We start from the raw sequence: 14,236 nt of genomic DNA, 5'->3' as shown, positions 1-14,236 counted from the left end.
ACATTCATGCCATGTTTGGTTTCATTCCATTCAGTGGTTCTCTAAAAGAAGTCATTTGTATGCATTTCCCATAGGGTCCTATGTTAAACTAAGTCCCCCGCTGGCGGCCATCTTGGATGATGGATCGGCTATAAAGTAACAACACTTGGTCAGCACCCCATAAGGAACATTCATGCCATGTTTGGTTTCATTCCATTCAGTGGTTCACTAGAAGAAGTCATTTGTATGCATTTCCAATAGGGTCCTATGTTAAACTAAGTCCCCTGCTGGCGGCCATCTTTGATGATGGATCGGCTACAAAGTAACAACACTTGGTCAGCACCACATAAGGAACATTCATGCCATGTTTGGTTTCATTCCATTCAGTGGTTCACTAGAAGAAGTCATTTGTATGCATTTCCCATAGGGTCCTATGTTAAACTAAGTCCCCGCTGGTGGCCATCTTGGATAATGGATCGGCTACAAAGTAACAACACTTGGTCAGCACTCCATAAGGAACATTCATGCTATGTTTGGTTTCATTCCATTTAGTGGTTCTCTAGAAGAAGTCATTTGTATGCATTTCCCATAGCGTCCTATGTTAAACTAAGTCCCCCGCTGGCGGCCATCTTGGATGATGGATCGGCTACAAAGTAACAACACTTGGTCAGCACCCCATAAGGATAATTCATGCTATGTTTGGTTTTATTCCATTCAGTGGTTCTCTAAAAGAAGTCATTTGTATGCATTTCCCATAGGGTCCTATGTTAAACTAAGTCCCCGGCTGGCGGCCATCTTGGATGATGGATCGGCAACAAAGTAACAACACTTGGTCAGCACCTCATAAGGAACATTCATGCCATGTTTGGTTTCATTCCATTCCATGGTTCTCTAAAAGAAGTCATTTGTATGCATTTCCCATAGCGTCCTATGTTAAACTAAGTCCCCCGCTGGCGGCCATCTTGGATGATGAATCGGCTACAAAGTAACAACACTTGGTCAGCACCTCATAAGGAACATTCATGCCATGTTTGGTTCCATTCCATTCAGTGGTTCTCTAGAAGAAGTTCAAAATGTAAATTGTTAATGACGACGACGACGGACGACGGACGCCAAGTGGTGAGAAAAGCTGACTTGGCCCTTCGGGCCAGGTGAGCTAAAAAAAGAAAAATGGGGTTCACTGGGCAAAATTTGTAAAGGATGGATAAAACCAGAGGATTCCAAAAATCTGACCAAAGTTCCAAAACATGACAAGCAAGCTTCCTTAATATAGGCATCTGTTGACTTGTCAACCTGTCTACCAGTCAACAATAAAAGACTATTTTATTCTATCAAATTGTCAACCATTACAATTATAATTTTTCAAAATGATAAGTATTTTTATAACTATAATACAAGTTTTTATTTGCATAGGAATACAAACAAAAGCTGGAACTAAATATCTGTATACTACATTTGAGCCAAAAAAATAACAGCATTAAAAATAATAATTTGTTAATTTACAGTAAATGGAAAAGATAACCGTACAAAAAATGAATCATTTGGCTTTCAGAATTTAAAGATTTTAGTAAACAAAAAAAGCAATATATATCTGGTCTGCATGATTGTTATTGTCCATTGGATTGACCACACAAGGGCACCTGTAAAAGAAATAAAATGATACTTCATTTCGTGACAATCCATCGTAATTTCAAGTAATGTTTAAATATATGAATTGGGTAATGTTTAAATATTTGAGTGGTAATTTTTCTTTTAAATAGACAGATTTTGTTGTATATAAAAACATGATTTTTATTCAAATTTATTGATTTTACCAAAAAAATTGCAACAGAGATTGTGCAGCTAAATTTGTTATAAAATAGAAAGCCAATTTAATAAGCTAATTTTGATTTTCAATTTGTTAACATTACTATTACCTGAGTATTGAATTAATCATTTATTGAGTGTCAAACAAAATCAGCAGCTATTTAGCTGAAAATTTGAATACATGATAAAATTATAATTATTCAGGATATTTCAATAATCTTTCATTGTTTGATTCTAGTTTTATGACATTTACTTTGTTTTCTCCATATATTCATACCTGCCAATTTTCACGAAATAGGCGTGAACTACACAATTTTGACCCTTTGTCACGACTGCATGATCCTGATCGTGAAAAAACCTCTAAAACACGATTTTGTTAAAATTTACACGAAAAATTTCATTGTTCTTGATTTTTAACTGTGTCCAAGGGAGACAATCGTGTATATTGAATGAAGAAATTTAATTTTAAAGAAATACAAAACTGAATAAGAAGCAGATTAATATAATTAAGACATCTTATCTATGTGACAGCACTTGCCATTTCATTGCAAATAAATGTGAGGTTATCTCCCTTTTTCAAGTATTCACAATTCTTTAATATTATAAAAACAATGGTTCTCTTAATGATTCAGTTCATGGTTATTAGGTAATATTTTATAAATGGTATAAGAGAAAGAAGTTAAAAAGAACTATAAGCCTTCTGAACATTAAAACATCTGATTTACATCTATAAAGGCTGCAGTAGAAAATATAAAGATGAAATATATAATTGCAAATAATAAAGATTTATAGAAATTTAAACTGTCCATAAGATTACATCAATTAATAAAATTTGTATGAGGAAAGTAATGCGCTTTTACCATCAGGCATCAAACAGTCTTTATTGGCTACTGTTAGCACCGAATTGAGGACTCAAATAATGATTGTTGCCGTTATTTTTTGGGAAAAAAACTAACTTGATTCGTCAAAATTTATTTGATTTTTTCGTCATCTAAAACTTTGCATGCTCCAAATTTTACAGTAAACGTCATTCAGTAAGAATTTTTACCATTATTGGTTATAAAGGTACCCCCATTACCACCCTCTTGTATGTGGACAAATAAATATATTCTCACCTCAAAAAGATCCAAATTCTACTCCAGCCATTATCCAAAAGGACAAGCTGTGATGCTTACCTGTAATACAATGTTGAATCAGTTATTTAAACTCTTAAAAAAAACCTGTAGAAAAGTTAAACAGCTATAACTCAAAATATTGACAAATCTGTGTAAAGGGGGTCTAAAATTCCATTTGACAGCTTCAGTTTTTGACCTTTTTTAAATGGACCAAATAACTACTCAACATAAAGATTCAGCACCCAATTTATTATCCAAAACCTTTTAATTATTTAATGCATTAAATATCAAATAATGAGTAGTTAACAGGGTTATTACCTCCCCTTAATATCAACCTGCTGTGAAATTTGCTAGAACTCAATTCCACAACAACCAAAACACATCACCAGTTATGATAGGCTTTTGTATGATACATTTAGTTCGTAACATGTAGATGATATGAAATTAAAAATTAAAAATCAATTAATTTTGTCAAGTGTCTTTTTAAATGTTTCAACATTAGACAGAACAAATATGCACAGCAACATTGATTGATTGATTGTTGTTGTTTTTACACCACCTTTGGGATATTTCATGGTGACCAGTTTTTATTGGTGGAGGAAGTCGGAGTGCCCAGAGAAAACAACTGACCTTTGATAATGAAACTGGCAACCCTATAGTCAATTAAGATTGGAGTCTAGTGCACCCACCCGAGCAGGTTTGAACTCACAAGCTCAGTGTTGAATAGCTAGTGATTACAGTAGTAACCACTCTGCCACCGAGGCCCCTACAGGTGTAATACCACCATTGATTTTTCCCTATTAGTCTTTGTTAAATTGACATTTAAAAAAAAATTGTACAGTATTTACCTTCATTTCAACTTAAGAAATACTTTGCATGTATAAAGTTTAATCCTTTCAAGTGCTACAGTAAAAATTTCACACTACATTTCATTGCATATAAGAAAGTAACCATCACCGGAAGTAAACAACCCAAATTTTTACAGTGTTATTTACTGGTTACCTGCTTTGGTAACTATGTAACCTCAACTTTCCAAAATATTTTATAAGACCATCAAATTAAAAAAGAATGATGCTTTCAGACACCCAACATACATTTTTTATTTGGTCGGGTTGTTGTCTCTTTGACACATTCCCCATTTCCATTCTCAATTTTATGTTAATGACTCAGAAAAATTAAGGTGCATTGAAATGCAGGGTTAATTTTCTACAACTGTCAAATTCAAGGGAATATTTTTTTAGACCTACTTTTGTATACAACCGGATGTGACGTACCATGATTTGGTGGTATTACACCTAAATAACACCTAAATGTCAAATAAACTGAATGTAATTTTTTCCCTCCAATTGCAAGTTATTTCAAGCATAACTGCCAAGTTTTGTCTCAGTCAGAGCTATAGTTTCAGAGAAAATCACTTTATTGTAAGCTCATATTCTATGGCGATTTCAGTTTAATTTCTACGAAAAATCCTAATGTCAGTGTATCATCATAAAATACAGTTTTGACTAATATCTGATCATATACTCATCATCTATGCATTGAAACAATTAAATAGGATACAAAAGACAACTTTAAGATGATAAACAATTTTATTGCACCTTTTTGAGTTCATTTGAAGGTCTGTTTTGGTCCATTTTTCCTTCTTTTTTCATCAAAACTTGACATCTTTTGGCTAAAAAATAAAACAAATGTGATTATTTTCCCAAATAAATGTAAGAAATGTTATGTTAAATCAATAATGAAAGTGTTTTAGCTGAAAGAACTGTCTCTATAAATGTTAGTCTCCACGGAAGTTTCTATAAGTCCTTATGTATAACTTGAGTTTTTGGTCTGTTCCTGAGTGTGACAAATAACGGTTCCCTTTCAGTTAATCATTTAATGTTTGTGATATCAAGTCATTTTATTTAATTATTACAGTATATTTCTTATAGATTTACACAAAAAAGTCCACTTTATTGTATTTTTTATTAGAAAATGGGAAGAAAGAGTAATAAAAAAATACCTCAAAATGGTTTTAAAAAGGGTTATGTCCCTTGGAATGCTGGTAAAAAAATTAAATTTGGTAAGAATTGTGAAATTTTTAAGTATGTAAGACTGGATTCTGATGTGCATAAATCCAGAGTAAATAAATGTTTAGATGGTGTTTTGTCAGTGCAAAATGCAGACGGCACGGCACAATTGCAAATTGTAAACTTTTGCGGCCAAAACCAAAAAAAAATAACATTAGTTGATACATACCTTAAAGCTAATGTGTCATCTGCAGACCAATTCACATATAAGATTTTTCAACAGAATGCTCTTCAGTACATGATTAACACTGAAATGAAAAATCTCATGTTGTATAAACAAGACTGTAAGGGTGATTTAAAATTTGACACAGAGGCTCAAGTAAAATGGGGATTAGCATGGCAAGAAAGGTTTCAATGTAATATATGTGGATTCAAAAGTGCATTTCATAAATTATATGAAGAAGTTGAATCTCTAAAAAGAGGCAGAAGGGCTGCCACGGTTAACATTGGTGCACAAGTAGGTCAAATACATACACCAATATCAAACAAAAACTTTAGTGAAATCCTAAATGCAGCCAATATTATCTTCCCTTCTTCATCAGGCTTGCAGAAATGTGCAAATAAAGTTTAAAAAGTTGTGGAAAAAGTAAATAAAGATGACATGGAAATATAAGGAAAAATTTGGCAAATGACAACAAAACACTTGGTCTATCCAATGAAAAGTTGGTTCGAGTTGAATCTGATGCTAGGTATAATAACCCAATTTTTAGTAATGGCAGCACACCTTTTCAGGGGGGTACACAAGTTACCCAAGTTATGTGTGAAAATATGACAAAAAATAAAAAAATGATCTCTCTTTATACTGGTAATAAATTGTGTTTAATTGCCTCAAAATTGAGAGGTAAAAGGGAAAAATGTAACATGTCCAAACCATGCTGGTATATGTACAGCTAATATTGCGGAAGATTTCCCAATAGGTAATGAGGGAGAGTATAGTCGCAGATGTGCAGCTGATGTCAGTGACCACCTTCAAATATCTCATTTCACTTCGGATGGGGATAGTAAATCATTTACCAGGATAAAAAGTGTACATGGAAATAATGTTCAAAGTCTCAGAGATGTAAGGCATTTGTCTCAAAGTTTAAAAAGGGCCATTATGAAATGCATGTTTAGTGAAATTATGTTCTCAGGATCTCGTAAGCAAAATGAGAAGAGTCACTTTGCTCTTGATATAAAAGCTAGATGTGTAGCTGAGTTAAATACTGGTTTTTCAGTTCATAAGGGGAACCTACAACTCATGAAGGCTCACATGCCAAATGTCATTGATGCCATAATTATGTGTTACATTTTTTGTACAAGGGTAACTGTGGAAGTTTTTGTAAAGTAAACTCCTATGTGTGTGGAGGTGAACCTTCAAAATGTTGGATCAGAAGTTATATAGCAAATGGCAGCACATTAAAGATGACATTTTATGATCAAGAAGAGCTTAGAAGGTGTATAAAAATCTTACTTGGTCCAAATAGCCTGGAGTTAGTTCAGTTTCTAACCTCAACTAAAAAAAGTGAGGGATTCAACCGTTCGCTGAGTAGGTGCAATCCCAAAAATGTAACTTTTCACAAAAACTTCCCCGGTCGGGCTCATGCTGCTGTGCTAATGGTAAACAACAAATATTCCAATTCTGTCATAAAACTCTCTGTTCAGCTGGGTGCTGCTATAACACCAGGTTCATTGGTTGCGAAACAACTGAAACAGAGACATAAAATTGATATTCGCAATGCTCAAAGCAAACGTCTCATTTCTTCAAAACTAAGAAGGGCAAATAGTAGGAGGAAAAAGTAAACTACATGCAAGCATTCACTATCCTCTTTCAGTATATTATAAAAAGGGCCTTGCTGATTCAGGAAATGAAGATTCTGACAATATTTGTGATTAAAATGACTATTCCTATCATGAATAGTAATAGATTTTTATTAAGGAGTACTATTTACTAATCTCACTTAAAAATTGGATTTAAAGCTAGATAGGGCCTTTGCAATTTCAAAATTAAAATGCATACAAATCATACAAATGTTAAGAAATATATATATTAAATTGTAGAAAATACAGCTCATTATTTTAAATATAATACATTAACTTTCTACTACCTATATACTTGATATAATAAATTCTTTTGCTGATATTAAACTTTTATTTCTGCTTGAAAATATAAAAAGTATTACTCTAAAAGTATGTCGGATGAGGTTCAAGATTACATTTCTACCTGTACTGTTTGATAGTAAATCAATATCAGGTAATTTTTACCTCTACAGGTGAACTCAGTGTTAAAGTTTGAACAGTGCAATGCAGTACTGGTTGTGTTTAGTGCTCATCTTAGCTATATTTTTATATTTTATGTTGTTTGTGTACATAGCTTTTCATTTTTCATGTGGTTTTATGTTACCATAGTCTCTCTACATTTATTTTGTTTGCTCAGAAGAGATGACTTTTCTTTAAAACCATTTTAAATCAAACAGTCTTGGTACGGTTTATGTTTTCGACACCTTGTTGGGTGTGTACCACGACAAATTTGGCGGTCTTTGTTGATATGAGGCGGTTCGTAAGATAAGTGCTCAGGGTTGATGCATCTCTTCTGATGACACAGATGAGACACATCAACTTCCTATGATAGGTCAAATTTCCCAGTGTGCAACATGTATGAAAATCTGAGACCATACAATGTTCTTTTTTTTCTGTCCCAAGGAAACCTAACACTATAAATGGAATATAGCTTCGTCTGTCCACCCATTTGACTAATCAAACACCCGTAAACCCCTGTTTCAAGGAAATTTTCCCTCAAACGTGTTTTCTGTGCCTCAATCCATTCAGAATAGTCCATGTTTACAATGTATGAGCTAGTTTAGTAATAATTTTTAAAAATGAAAGTACAATAAGGTCACGAGTGCACGTGTAGTTTCCCTAAATAGGTGTAATACCACCATTGATTTTCCCCTATTAGTCTTTGTTACTTAAATTGGCATTTTTTTAAAAATTGTACAGTATTTACCTTCATTTCAACTTAAGAAATACTTTGCATGTATAAAGTTTAATCCTTTCCAGTGCTACAGTAAAAATTTCACACTACATTTCATTGCATATAAGAAAGTAACCATCACTGGAAGTAAACAACCCAAATTTTTACAGTGTTATTTACTGGTTACCTGCTTTGGTAACTATGTAACCTCAACTTTCCAAAATATTTTATAAGACCATCAAATTAAAAAAGAATGATGCTTTCAGACACCCAACATACATGTTAATGACTCAGAAAAATTAAGGTGCATTGAAATGCAGGGTTAATTTTCTACAACTGTCAAATTCAAGGGAATATTTTTTTTTAGACCTACTTTTGTATACAACTGGATGTGACGTACCATGATTTGGTGGTATTACACCTACAGCAAAATTGAATCGTTTTAAAATATTAATTATCAACCATTTCTTAAATTTGAAAGAATAGTTGTATACAATACCTCTTCTATTCCGTCGTACTAACATTGATTGATAAATACTGCTGTTAGATATGAAATAGTGCTACATACTCATAGTATAGCCATAAAAAGATTGTGTCTTCTACAAATATAGAGAAAGTGTCAATAAAATTGAAATTAAAGTCAAATACATATAAAAAAATCACATTACAAAATATTTTGAAATAATTTTAAAATGACTTAAATAAAGATTCCAAGGATGAAATAGTTTATGCTCTGAGAAAAATATGCTTTTTTTAAAAGACCAGAGTACAAAATGTATTCAAAATTAACAATTTCTTCTTCTGAATATCAACAGACTTATGATAAGTATAGGAAGATGTGGTATGAGTGCCAATGAGACAACTCTCCATCCAAATAATAATTTATAAAAGTAAACCGTTACAGGTCAAGGTACAGAAGTTAATTTAAGAGTAAATCTATTTTAAATTCTATGACTAAACAAAACAAAACTATTTACCAAACAAGAAGGTTTGACATTAAATATGAATTTCCTTAAAAATAATTAATTCAAACATAAAAAGAAAGGACTAGTGACATTGCCTATTTTTTTTCAAAAATAAATAAGATGATTACCAGCATTAAGCTTGGATATTGGAGAAATTGTTGAAAACAGTGAAACTTTGAAATTTCAAGTCTCACTTTTTAAACAAATGTTTTTTTCTTCAAATTTTTAATTTTAATTATTGGTTATGTTACATTTTCAAAATACACAATTTTAAATAGATTTTGATTCAAAATGTTTTTTTAACTTTATTTTGAAAATTATAAACAAAATTAAAAGCTTAATGCACTATAATATTTGGTCTTTTCAATCTCAATAACTATCAAATATCAAATGTATATCATTTCAAAATTACATAAAAGATCCCTCTGAATAAAACACACCACATCCTGAAAAACAAGATACCACTGAACTATCCATAGAACAAAAGCAAGAAACAGACAATAAAAGCTGACCAATCAGAACTAGCTCAGAAAACAACTATGTTAATTGTTAATTGTTAATTGTTAGAAAAGACTTTGCACTTGAAGCACAATGTATTTCTGAAATGATCATTTGATATTTTTTTTTGTCAATGGCAAATTGTTTTTAATATAAGATAAAAATTATTCTTATGCAAAACTCTACTATTAAGGGGGTACATCTGACATTAGAAACAGAGGTACTCCAAAAAATAACGCCTGGTTTTCTGGAAATATTAAATTAGTATACTATGAAGCGCATTAAGCTTGAATTTTGAATGCAAACTGATAGACAATTGAATTTTGGCTCAAAATTTTCTCTTTCATCAAAAGTATCATTTCTGCAAATTTGTTGGTTAAATTAAGTAAACAATGACATCAAAAGCACTATTTTGTGTAGGAGTAGGCTTACTTTTACATACGTTCTAAAGGAGTAGGTTCAGTAAGACCCCTTTTTGGCCCCAAAATATAGCAGTTTTACAAAATTGTGAAATTGTAATCTTTTGGTTATTTATTAGAAAGTAGAATGCTTCTGCTACATAAATATAGGCTGTTTTTGACAATACAATGTACATATATCGGGTTCTGGCATCTGACATTAAGTCATGCTAAATTACTGAAATCTTCACAATTTGTGCATTTTAGTTAAATTTTAGACGGTTTCCGTCTAAAATGAAAGTGGCCGCATTCGTGTTCATTCATAATATTGAAATGTAAGTTGTATTTGACGATAATACATAACATATATAAAGGTTGAGGATGAACACGGATGCGGCCACTTTCATTTTTGACAAAAAACAACTGAAAAGTGCCGTTATTTGGCATATTTGATAGATTTTTCATATTTAAGCTTGAATCGGAGAGTTTTTAATGACTCAATCAGGTAAAATCTTTCCCAAAAACTAATCAAATCAATTGAAATAGACACTTAAGTGTTTAAAAAGTGTCCAAAATCTTTCGTTAGATGAACCTGAAATTTGAGGCCAAAATCGGCCCTAACCGGACCTACTCCTTTGAAGGAGTAATTCGTGGTCCGACACCGACATAACACTAAGGAGCTAAGCTTCTCAACAACAAAAAAAATAGACGTCAAACTGCTATATATCAAATGAAATTTTTCTCATTAAGTGTGTGTGGCTCAATTTTTTTCAGATTTTTATATTTTTGTTAGCCATCGAAGTAAATATTTTGCCAAAATTTTATGAAAATTAAAAAAGCATTATTCAAGCTGTTTAAATCAGTTTCAATTAATTAAAAGTTTATGCTGTTTTACAATCTACCACAATGCATTCAATATACCAAAAAGTGAAAAAAAAATTGAATATATTTGCTCTATATTTATTTTAAATTTGAAATAAAACACTACAAATATGTCATCCTTTTGAAAACTAACTTATAAAGCCAACCAAACATATATCTATTAAACCAATTAACTTACATTGCCTTTATTTCTTCCCAAAAAATGAAACCAGATAATCTCCAGAAAACTTCAGCATGACATCTCAAAGTCCCCTTCTACAGGCATGGACAGGAAGCCTGTAGCTGTCGTACGCCGCTAGCGAACAGCCGAGGCTGCCCGTCCTCGCGAATCTGCGATGTGGGCCATTCTCAACATTCATGACTGTCGTCCCATTTGGAGGTAACCAGCTACTTCCAGGAAACGCCACAAGCAGCAAAATCACTTAATCCTACTTACATTGCCTATATTTCTTCAAGTCTTTCACTGTAGGCTGCTAATATTCTGTCCTCCTTGGTAGAATTGGAAATAAAAGAAAGTCATTATTATTCAGATTAATGTACACAAATCAAAACATTTTTATACACAAAATATTTTTTTTATTTAAACATTTTCTCATTGTTGAAGGACTGGTCTGTGAACTTGAATATGAAGAACAGCAATAAAATAAAAGGGTTTCTTTGTTGTAGACCAAGTAAATTTGACATTTTCCATCTCTTATTCGTCTATTTATTTTTTGCTGCTTCTTTAACAGGGACGTTAGAAAGAACCAATGGAGCACATCTTTAGTTTGGCGGCATCATTTTCCTATGTGGACTGCTTCCCAAAAAATGAAACCAGATAATCTCCAGAAAACTTCAGCATGACATCTCAAAGTCCCCTTCTACAGGCATGGGCAGAAAGCCTGTAGCTGTCGTAGGCCGCTAGCGAACATCCGAGGCCGCCCGTCCTCGCGAGTCAACGACGTGGGCCATTCTCAACATTCATGACTGTCGTCCCATTTGGAGGTAACCAGCTACTTCCAGGAAACGCCACAAGCAGCAAAATCACTTAATCCTACTTACATTGCCTATATTTCTTCTAGTCTTTCACTGTAGGCTGCTAATCTTCTGTCCTCCTTGGTAGAATTGGAAATAAAAGAAAGTCATTATTATTCAGATTAATGTACACAAATCAAAACATTTTTATACACAAACAAAATATTTATTTAAACATTTTCTCATTGTTGAAGGACTGGTCTGTGAACTTGAATATGAAGAACAGCAATAAAATAAAAGGGTTTCTTTGTTGTAGACCAAGTAAATTTGACATTTTCCATCTCTTATTCGTCTATTTTTTTTTTGCTGCTTCTTTAACAGGGACGTTAGAAAGAACCAATGGAGCACATCTTTAGTTCGGCTGCATCATTTTCCTATGTGGACTGCTTCCCAAAAAATGAAACCAGATAATCTCCAGAAAACTTCAGCATGACATCTCAAAGTCCCCTTCTACAGGCATGGGCAGAAAGCCTGTAGCTGTCGTAGGCCGCTAGCGAACATCCGAGGCCGCCCGTCCTCGCGAGTCAACGACGTGGGCCATTCTCAACATTCATGACTGTTGTCCCATTTGGAGGTAACCAGCTACTTCCAGGAAACGCCACAAGCAGCAAAATCACTTAATCCTACTTACATTGCCTATATTTCTTCTAGTCTTTCACTGTAGGCTGCTAATCTTCTGTCCTCCTTGGTAGAATTGGAAATAAAAGAAAGTCATTATTATTCAGATTAATGTACACAAATCAAAACATTTTTACACACAAAATTTTTTTTTTATTTAAACATTTTCTCATTGTTGAAGGACTGGTCTGTGAACTTGAATATGAAGAACAGCAATAAAATAAAAGGGTTTCTTTGTTGTAGACCAAGTAAATTTGACATTTTCCATCTCTTATTCGTCTATTTATTTTTTGCTGCTTCTTTAACAGGGACGTTAGAAAGAACCAATGGAGCACATCTTTAGTTTGGCTGCATCATTTTCCTATGTGGACTGCTTCCCAAAAAATGAAACCAGATAATCTCCAGAAAACTTCAGCATGACATCTCAAAGTCCCCTTCTACAGGCATGGGCAGAAAGCCTGTAGCTGTCATAGGCCGCTAGCGAACATCCGAGGCCGCCCGTCCTCGCGAGTCAACGACGTGGGCCATTCTCAACATTCATGACTGTCGTCCCATTTGGAGGTAACCAGCTACTTCCAGGAAACGCCACAAGCAGCAAAATCACTTAATCCTACTTACATTGCCTATATTTCTTCTAGTCTTTCACTGTAGGCTGCTAATCTTCTGTCCTCCTTGGTAGAATTGGAAATAAAAGAAAGTCATTATTATTCAGATTAATGTACACAAATCAAAACATTTTTATACACAAACAAAATATTTATTTAAACATTTTCTCATTGTTGAAGGACTGGTCTGTGAACTTGAATATGAAGAACAGCAATAAAATAAAAGGGTTTCTTTGTTGCAGACCAAGTAAATTTGACATTTTCCATCTCTTATTCGTCTATTTTTTTTTTTGCTGCTTCTTTAACAGGGACGTTAGAAAGAACCAATGGAGCACATCTTTAGTTCGGCTGCATCATTTTCCTATGTGGACTGCTTCCCAAAAAATGAAACCAGATAATCTCCAGAAAACTTCAGCATGACATCTCAAAATCCCCTTCTACAGGCATGGGCAGAAAGCCTGAAGCTGTCGTAGGCCGCTAGCGAACATCTGAGGCCGCCCGTCCTCGCGAGTCAACGACGTGGGCCATTCTCAACATTCATTACCGTCGTCCCATTTGGAGGTAACCAGCTACTTCCAGGAAACGCCACAAGCAGCAAAATCACTTAATCCTACTTACATTGCCTATATTTCTTCTAGTCTTTCACTGTAGGCTGCTAATCTTCTGTCCTCCTTGGTAGAATTGGAAATAAAAGAAAGTCATTATTATTCAGATTAATGTACACAAATCAAAACATTTTTATACACAAAATTTTTTTTTTATTTAAACATTTTCTCATTGTTGAAGGACTGGTCTGTGAACTTGAATATGAAGAACAGCAATAAAATAAAAGGGTTTCTTTGTTGTAGACCAAGTAAATTTGACATTTTCCATCTCTTATTCGTCTATTTTTTTTTTGCTGCTTCTTTAACAGGGACGTTAGAAAGAACCAATGGAGCACATCTTTAGTTCGGCTGCATCATTTTCCTATGTGGACTGCTTCCCAAAAAATGAAACCAGATAATCTCCAGAAAACTTCAGCATGACATCTCAAAGTCCCCTTCTACAGGCATGGGCAGAAAGCCTGTAGCTGTCGTAGGCCGCTAGCGAACATCCGAGGCCGCCCGTCCTCGCGAGTCAACGACGTGGGCCATTCTCAACATTCATGACTGTCGTCCCATTTGGAGGTAACCAGCTACTTCCAGGAAACGCCACAAGCAGCAAAATCACTTAATCCTACTTACATTGCCTATATTTCTTCAAGTCTTTCACTGTAGGCTGCTAATCTTCTGTCCTCCTTGGTAGAATTGGAAATAAAAGAAAGTCATTATTATTCAGATTAATGTACACAAATCAAA

At 33.7% G+C, this 14,236-nt stretch overlaps 1 long non-coding RNA gene across 4 annotated transcripts; it reads right to left on the bottom strand.

The window, feature by feature from the left end:
- Positions 1-1,185: 1,185 nt before the first annotated feature.
- Positions 1,186-11,367, bottom strand: LOC139520520 (uncharacterized). Of its 4 annotated transcripts, none has more exons than XR_011663905.1 (7): positions 10,841-11,367; positions 8,419-8,518; positions 6,420-6,652; positions 5,139-5,217; positions 4,499-4,572; positions 2,901-2,960; positions 1,186-1,619 (listed from the first exon to the last, which is right to left on the bottom strand). It is a non-coding gene; the product is annotated as an uncharacterized lncRNA (long non-coding RNA). The 4 variants fall into 4 exon arrangements; XR_011663906.1 differs by having other exon boundaries at positions 11,099-11,367; XR_011663904.1 differs by having other exon boundaries at positions 8,419-11,367.
- Between the last annotated feature and the right edge of the window lie 2,869 nt (positions 11,368-14,236).

This window comes from Mytilus edulis, chromosome 4 (assembly GCF_963676685.1).
Source record: "Mytilus edulis chromosome 4, xbMytEdul2.2, whole genome shotgun sequence".
Taxonomy (NCBI): domain Eukaryota; kingdom Metazoa; phylum Mollusca; class Bivalvia; order Mytilida; family Mytilidae; genus Mytilus; species Mytilus edulis.
The sequence above is the reverse complement of the archived record's forward strand: the minus strand, read 5'-3'. Positions and strand labels throughout refer to the sequence as shown.